Here is an 8,385-nt window from a genome sequence, read left to right on the forward strand (position 1 = left end):
TGAAAAATTACCAAAAACATTAGAAAAGGAAGAAAACCAATTCAATTCAATTCAATTATATTTATATAGTGCCAAATCACAGCAAAAGTCGCCTTAAGGCGCTTCATAGATACAGAGAAAACCCAACAATCATATGACCCCTATGAGCAAGCACTTTGGCGACAGTGGGAAGGAAAACTCCTTTTAACAGGAAGAAACCTCCAGCAGAACCAGGCTCAGGGAGGCGGCCATCTGCTGCGACCGGTTGGGGTGAGAGAAGGAAGACAGGAATACCAGGCAGCAGATAAACTGATGTGGAACAAAACCAAGGTAAAATTGCAGAGTTTACACAGCTGGTGAAATGTAAAAATTCCAAAAAAACAAACAAACAAAAAAAACCCCACAAACAACATTTAGGTAATAAATGCACAAGATGATTTGATAAATATGGTACCAATCTACAAAATACTGTCGAAATGAAGTCAACATTGTGATATATTTCAGGTGTGGAGAGACACACAGCTGAACAATCGATATGCATATTTAAAGAATCAAATAAAGAACATTGTTGTGGAATAAATTACAGTGAAAAATAATCACTACCCTGTGTTAGAGAGTGACTTATGATGAGGTATTAATTGGGTTAACTTTACCTCTAACAGCTTTTCACATAGTGCTGTGACCAGGGTGAAATCCATCATAAAGTAACTGTAAACAGTAGAACCATTAGCATGAATGTTGTGGTATATAACACATATAAATGGATGTGACCTTTATGAACTTTTCAAAATGACTTTATATGTCTGACCCATTATCTATATATATTAGAGCAGATGTGGAAAACCACTGTTAGACCTACTCTATACTAACACAAACACAGTCAAAAATTCATTGCTAGTGTGACATGTGGTCCTTTTTGCCTTTGACCAATGATATGCTGGTTACTTGGACCAGTTTAGTATTTGCTGTCACAGAGGAATGTTAACCATAAATCAAAAGACAAAACTGAAAAAATATGTTAATTGCAAACATGTTTTTGCTTAGTAAAAGGATTGAAATAACATGGAAACTGTCACCTTAAAGCCTCATTGTAAATATCATCACAAACAGATGTTTTCCACATAAACAACAAAGCTCCACCACATCCAATCACTACATATAAATATAAAAGAAAACAACAACAAATAAAATGTAATTAACACATGGGAAGTCTAATGAGCTTGGAAAGAAAAGCGTCTGGACTTCTTTAAGTTGCTTGAAGACATTTCACCTCTCATCCGAGAAGCTTCTTCTTCTAAGGGTCAGTGGTGGAGAGTCCCAGATTTAAACCCAGTGGGAGTTTCCCCCCAAAGAGGGACAAAGGACCCCCTGATGATCCTCTACCTAATCACATGAGCCAAGGTGTGAAAGTGGGTGTGGGTCCCAACCAGGCAGGGTTTCGGGTGAGCTTATTGTGAAACCTGGCCCCACCCTATCATGTGATTTCCCTTAGGTCAGATGGCCCAGGATGTGAGTGGGCATTAAGGTGTCTGGGAAGGTATCTCAAAACTGGATTATAGATGGCAGACAGTTGGTGTCATAAACCACCGCCTCTGTTCAAAGATGGTCGCTCACAGTGGACGTAAATGTCTTCTTTCACTCCTCTTTCAAACCATCTGTCCTCTCTGTCCAAAATGTGAACGTTGGCATCCTCGAAAGACTGACCTTTGTCCTTTAGATGCAGATGAACTGCTGAGTCTTGTCCCGTGGAGGTGGCTCTTCTATGTTGTGCCATGCGCTTGTGAAGTGGCTGTTTGGTCTCTCCGATGTAGAGGTCTGGGCATTCCTCGCTGCACTGTACAGCGTACACCACATTGTTAAGTTTGTGTTTAGGAGTTTTGTCTTTCGGTGAACCAGTTTCTGTCTGAGTGTGTTGCTGGGTCTGAAGTACACTGGGATGTCGTGCTTGGAGAAAACTCTCCTGAGTTTCTCTGATACACCGGCTACATAGGGGATGACAATGTTGTTGCATCTCTCTTTCTTATCCTCCCTCGCTGGTGTCTGATGTTCTTTTCTGTGCATCTTTGCTGACTTTATAAACGCCCAATAAGGATAGATAGCCACATGTTTTAAGTGCTTCCTTTACATGTGTGTGTTCCTTCTTTTTCCTTCAGGCTTAAAGGGAACATGTTCTGCCCGGGGTGTAGGGTCCTGATTACTCCAAGTTTGTGATCCAGAGGGTGATGGGAGTCAAAGAGGAGGTACTGGTCCGTGTGTGTGCGCTTCCGATAAACTTCAATGTTGAGGTTGCCATTCTCTTCAATGTGCACAGCGCAGTCCAGGAAAGGCAAACAGTCGTCCTTTGTGTCTTCCCTGGTGAACTTGATGTTTTTATCCACGGCGTTAATGTGCGCAGTGAAGGATTCCACTTCTTGTGTTTTGATTTTGACCCAGGTGTCGTCTACATATCTGTACCAGTGGCTGGGTACTCTCCCTTTAAAAGAGCCAAGAGCCTTCATTTCCACTTCCTCCATGCAAAGGTTGGCTACAATAGGTGACACGGGGGAGCCCATGGCGCAGCAATGTTTTTGTCTGTAGAAACCCTCGTTGTATTTCAAATATGTAGTGGTAAGGCAGAGGTCTAACAGTGTGCAAATCTGATCGGGTGTGAAGTTGGTCCTGTCTTCCAAGGAGCTGTCTTCTTGTAGTCGTTTTCTGACAGTCTCCACTGCCTCTGTAGTGGGTATGCAAGTGAAGAGAGAGACTACATCAAAGGACACCATGAGAACCTTCACAGACATAACACAAGGGAAGACTTTTGATTTAATAACTAAGCTTAAAACAAGTGTTACCTTTTAATATTTGTGGGAAAAATCTGATGCTACCCCAAGAATAGCCACACAGGAAATGATGACAGGCTTGCAGCCCTCTGTCTTCCTGGAGTGAGGTGCCTGATCAGTAGAAGTGAGTTGACAGAAGTCGGTGTCTGTAAGAGTGGTCAAACACTAATACTCTGTCCACTTGCGTAGAGTCTAAGAAGCTGGAATGCAGGCACACTGGACGAGCTTGTTCTAAAAAATACAGAAAAAGGAACATTTCATTTGTGTTAAGGCCTAAAAACTACAAATGAGTTATACAATGAACAATATTGAAATACCTTATAGGTGCTGCAGGTCACATAACCAGAATCCAGAGCAATCTCACACTCACATGATGGTGAGGAAAGACATGAGCTCTGCAATGAGGTTTGAATGTCTCAGTTGGGACACTGAAGAACTCAGAAGACAGCAGTACCTGCACAGAGAGACAGAGTAGAAAAGCATAGATTTGTAATCCATAATGTGAATTAAAACTCAAAAAGTGTCAACAAGTATAATCATTTGAGTGTGGAATTATTTATGCAATAAACAGGATTTAAATTAATTAAATGAATTAAAAGCACTGACATTTTTTATCAAAGAAAAAAAATCATACCTCTCTCTGCTCTGAGGATCACTGAGCATCTCTGACAGGAAATACAGTTTCCTCAGTATCAGTCATAATTGATGGTCTCAGAGGTGTGTGTGTGGCAGCATGATGATGGTCTCCAGATCAGGCAGGAGGTCAGGTGATGGGTGTGTCATCTTCTCCATTGAAGACACACTGGTATGGCAGTTTCTTAAAACAGCAGTCTCCTTGTGGCATGTAGTTATCTGTGCAGTCCAGCACTGATGGATCAGGTTTGGCTCAGCAGTTCATGAAGATGGTGTTAAGATGTTGTTGTTTCAGCTGAGGATGGTGAGTTTGAAGGTTTTGCCACAAAGGAGACTGTGCCCTGTCTGAAAAAATACATCTAACAAAACAAGTGCTTATAACACCACCCACCCAGCTCAGCCCCCAAGTGTCTATGTGATGCTGGTATGGGGTGTCGGTTACTAAGTCTAATTAGTGCATCAGAAAGCGTGGGCACACCTAAAGCCCACACTTTCTGATGTCTTTGTTTATTAGCAGCTTTTTCCAGCTGCTCAGAGAATTCTGACTTGGCCTTTATCCACCCAAACCCAAACCCACCCGGATAAAGGCCAAGTCAAACTCACACACCATACAAGCATTACATAGACACTTGGGGGCTGAGCTGGGTGGGTGGTGTTAAACTGTAGTCGGGAACTTTCAGAAAACTATCCATTTACTTCTAAATCAGTTTTTATACATATTCTGTAAGCTGTACTAATGTTTTTCTCTACATAATGTATCATTATAGACATCTCTGGTAGCCTAAAGATAGTTTAAAACTTTTGACATTTTTTACCTGTAAAACATGATAAGCAAAAACTCATTCATCACAAAAACTTTTGATTCTACAAAATCTACTATAATCAAGAAAATATAATTGTCTGTATTTATTCATGTGACCCATAATAAATACCTGCATTTATCTGGGATTTATTTATTTACTATTTCATATTTTAAAGCCCTTGGAGGGGAAGATCTCGTTTGTTGAGCTACATACGTCACAGTAAAAAGATGTAGTCATTTAAAACATGAGAATAAAAAATAAATTATGTTGGTTTATCAAATGTTGCAGCACATTTCAGATCAGAGGTGCATGATAGCAGATGTTCCCTGCTCTGCATGAAGTTCAGCAATGATTTGGTGAAATGATTAATAACATTGCAATAAGAAAGGGTCTTCTGACAGACAGAGTAGGGAAGACCCTTTTTTCAATGAAAAATCTTTTTCATGCTCTACAATCAGTAAACTCTGTAACAAACATGATCTGTAATTGTTTCAAAACTCACCAGATGACTTCATGATTGGCTCAAGGACAGGACACAAAACACAGGGTTGTGGTAACTGTAATATGTTCTCAGAACACCTGAATGTAGGCTTTGCTGTGGCTGGGAAATAAAAATGAGGTCAAGCAAGGTGTTCTTGTCTGTAGTGGCGGAAGTGATCAGCTGTGAATACCCTCTCGACTGAAACTGCTCCAGAATCTGTTTTCTTCCACTCTGTAACTGGTTCTCATTAAAATCTCCACACACAATTATTGGGTGACAGTCCATTATTTCAAGTGAATCTAAAAGACTTACCAGGTTTTGCATGAATGGTGTCAAACTGTAGTCTGGGGGTCTGTACACAACAGCAATGAGCGCAGGGAATGGAGCCTGAACCTTCAACACTAAAAATTCAAGATCAGTGACATTATGCAGATACTGTTTTACCTGAACCTGAAAATGATTCCTCAAATACACAACAACTCCCCCACCACTTCTGCTGGCCATGTGAGGAAAGTTTGTGTAGGACACATGTCTGTTGCGTTTGAACATTGTGTAGCCGTCCAAATGAAGACTGTCTGCAACAAAGGAGCCTTGGAGGTGAGACTCAGTAAGACACAAAACATCTGCTAAACACATTTCATGATGACTCTTGATGTCACTGATGTGAGATGGCAAACCTTCTGTATTGTGATGGATCAGTGTAAAAGTGTCAGGTCTGCTGGCTGTTTCTCTGACCTGAAGAAGAGGCATCATTTCCTCAACACTGGCTTGTCTCATGGTTTGGAGCGCTGCAGTTACCTCAGGATTGGCATAAATCTTGTTCTCATCCAAGTCCTGCAAATAGAGTCCACTGAGAGACGTCACCCTGCTGAGAGCAACATAAGCCATACCTGGTTCAAAAATGTTCTTCATTGAAACTACAGCTGTCTGTGTTGTAAGACCCTGGGTTTTGTGGATTGTGCAGGCAAATGCGAGCTTTACAGGAAACTGTCTGCGTACCGCTCCTTTAAACTTCAGACTCTCCTCTGCTCTCTCAATGTAAACCAGATCATCAGATGCTGCATTAGCACTGCGGTTGTGTCTCATAGGCTGCCTGTTGTCAATTCTGAGCCCCAGTTTAATTATTTGTCCATCATTTTCAGATCTCACCACCTTTACCAGTATACCAAAAGCACCATTGACTAAACCGTTTAGTGTGTCCAAGTTTCTGGTAAGCATGACTCGAGCTCCTTCTGCAACGTTCAGAGTGTCGGGTAAATCATTTCGCCCACCTGTAAATGGTTTGTCTCTTCGTGCCATTCTGCCTGTACATTTATCCTTCTGGAAATCGTCTGCATTGATGATTATAATGTTTGAATGAAGCTTCTTCAGGGTATCTGTGTTGTGGGATTCCACATTCTTGTTGGTGGCATAAATGTGTAAGACCTCAGTTGGACATTCTTCTGGTGCAGTCACGGCCTGTGACAACAAATCTCTGTCGCACTGAGAAAGCTCATCTGTCTTTTCTTTGACTCTAATCCTGTTCAACATCTCTGCAAAGGCCACATCATCTTTCTGACGCATGATCTCGGTTAGAGTGATCATCTGAAAATGTTCCTGCCATAGGTCGATCTGTTCTGGATCATAAACACAGAGAGGTTTAGACTGTCGCACTGGTGGCAGCTGGTAAAAATCTCCAACAGCTAAAACTGACATTCCACCAAAAGGTCTCTGAGTGCCTTTGATTTGTTTCAGTCTTGCATCCACATAGGCAAAAAGGGGTTTTGAAACCATTGAAATCTCATCAATAACAATAATTTCAGCATTTATAAGCTCAGATCTGACTTCATCCAGTTGATTACCAAGTCCTTGAATGGGTGGTTTCAGACTCCTGGGTAGTTTCAGTAGAGAATGTAATGTAGAGCCACTGATAGAAAAAGCTGCTGTACCGGTAAATGAAGTCAGTAAAACAGTTGGATTTGATATGTCAGCTTCTTCTGCATTAGCAGGCAGTCTGCTCAGGATCTTTGATGCTTCAGAGTGAATACACTTAATCAGATGTGACTTACCAGTTCCTGCACCACCGTTGATATAGAAGAGAAATGGATCTGGGTTCAAACCACAAACTCGCTGAATACACCAGTCTCTAATGGCATAGAACACGCAGGCCTGCTTCTGGTTCAGATTCTGATACATTACACGTACCACAGCTGGATCTACTGCAGGTTGTTCTCTGATGGCTCTGATCTCTGTTACAGCATCAGACTGACGACTGTAATCGGGGACATTCTCCTGTTCGTTCTCATCATCAGAATGTCTCTCAGGAAGATTCTCATCACATTGCATCCTCACAACTTCAGATTCAGGAGCAAGATTACACCATTCATCAATCACAACATCTCTATTTTGTTCAAATTCTTCCAGTGCACTCTCAATATCCTCAGAGTTCTTCTCATACTTGTCTTTATTTCTTTTCACAATCCGTTTCACAGACTCACTGTGGTCTGAACATGGAAGTTGTACAAAACCTGAGTTGTAGAAGGACTGATAGGTTTGGAACCCTTGTGGTTTCAGTTCCTGCTCTGATCTGTGTGGAAGGTAAAGTCTCAACAGTCGACCATAATATTGCTCAGGATCTTTTTCTTGTGAGCTGTGGTAATACCTGATTATAGCTGGTTTATCATTCTTTCGCCTTTGTACAAATCCAAGCTGGTTTAGAAGAGGAAGCACATCTTTTCCTTCATTTGGACCACTCACCAACCTGCACAAGGCAGCAAAATCAGCCAGGGACATTTCCTCATATTCTGGTGTCTCAGGTCTGCATTTGTATTTATCACTCAAACTTGTCATCCAAATATTACAGCTGTCGTGTGTTGTGCTTTCCAGGTAGCTCATCGGGCGACTCATTTTTACTGGGTTATCATCTGTTGGTACAAATACAACACTGCGGGAACATTTTTTCATTTTTAGGCCACAGACTCGAGTCACACACTCCTGTGCGCTGATTTCTCTCTTTTTTGAGTAAGCCTGCATCACAGCTCTCATTTCATCACACTCATTGACCGTGTTCTTTGCAGAGTTATCAATAACTGTCTTCAGGTATTCAGAGAGGCCAGATTCTTTCTTTGTTATATATTTACAGAGGTATTCTATACATGAATAGGCATTCAAAATTAACGAGACATCTAAATTAGAGTTCCAGGCTTCAAGCAGGTCTGGGTTGTAATTGTTGATCCAACACTCATTTGGGTCACGTTTCAGAATCAGAGCTGTTTTCTTGTTTATGTCTTGGAGGCATTGTTCATACTCATTCATTGTCAAGTTGCATCGTGACAGAATCTGCTCTATGGTGAGGGAAGCAGCTTCAGGTTCTTTCAGCAGGTTCAACAAAGGTCTGAGTTTGGCTTTTGCAGCTTCAGTGTCTGAATCCTCATCCTGTCTCACAATCATTGTTCTTGTGGCTGGTGGTTTTGGAAACCCAAATCTACAACCAGAGTTCACACTCTTAAAGCATGTCTTTGTGTGGTTTTTGCTGTGCTTTTGTAGTTCAGTGACTTTTTTGTGCAGTTCAGGTTGTTTTTCTGGATCAGGGAGCTGAGCTGAGATGTATCTGTCCACAAAGTCACAGACAGTTTGGTCATCATCCACATCTACTTCTACCTTTTCTCGAATCCACAGCAACATGTGTATA

The 8,385-nt window shown here is 41.4% G+C and overlaps 1 long non-coding RNA gene across 1 annotated transcript; it reads right to left on the reverse strand.

The window, feature by feature from the left end:
* Window positions 1-2,441: 2,441 nt before the first annotated feature.
* Window positions 2,442-3,172, reverse strand: LOC120437309. Its single transcript, XR_005611003.1, has 3 exons — window positions 3,116-3,172; window positions 2,811-3,029; window positions 2,442-2,692 (listed from the first exon to the last, which is right to left on the reverse strand). It is a non-coding gene; the product is annotated as an uncharacterized LOC120437309 (long non-coding RNA).
* Window positions 3,173-8,385: the final 5,213 nt, after the last annotated feature.

Source organism: Oreochromis aureus, unplaced genomic scaffold, assembly GCF_013358895.1.
Source record: "Oreochromis aureus strain Israel breed Guangdong unplaced genomic scaffold, ZZ_aureus HiC_scaffold_69, whole genome shotgun sequence".
Lineage (NCBI taxonomy): Eukaryota > Metazoa > Chordata > Actinopteri > Cichliformes > Cichlidae > Oreochromis > Oreochromis aureus.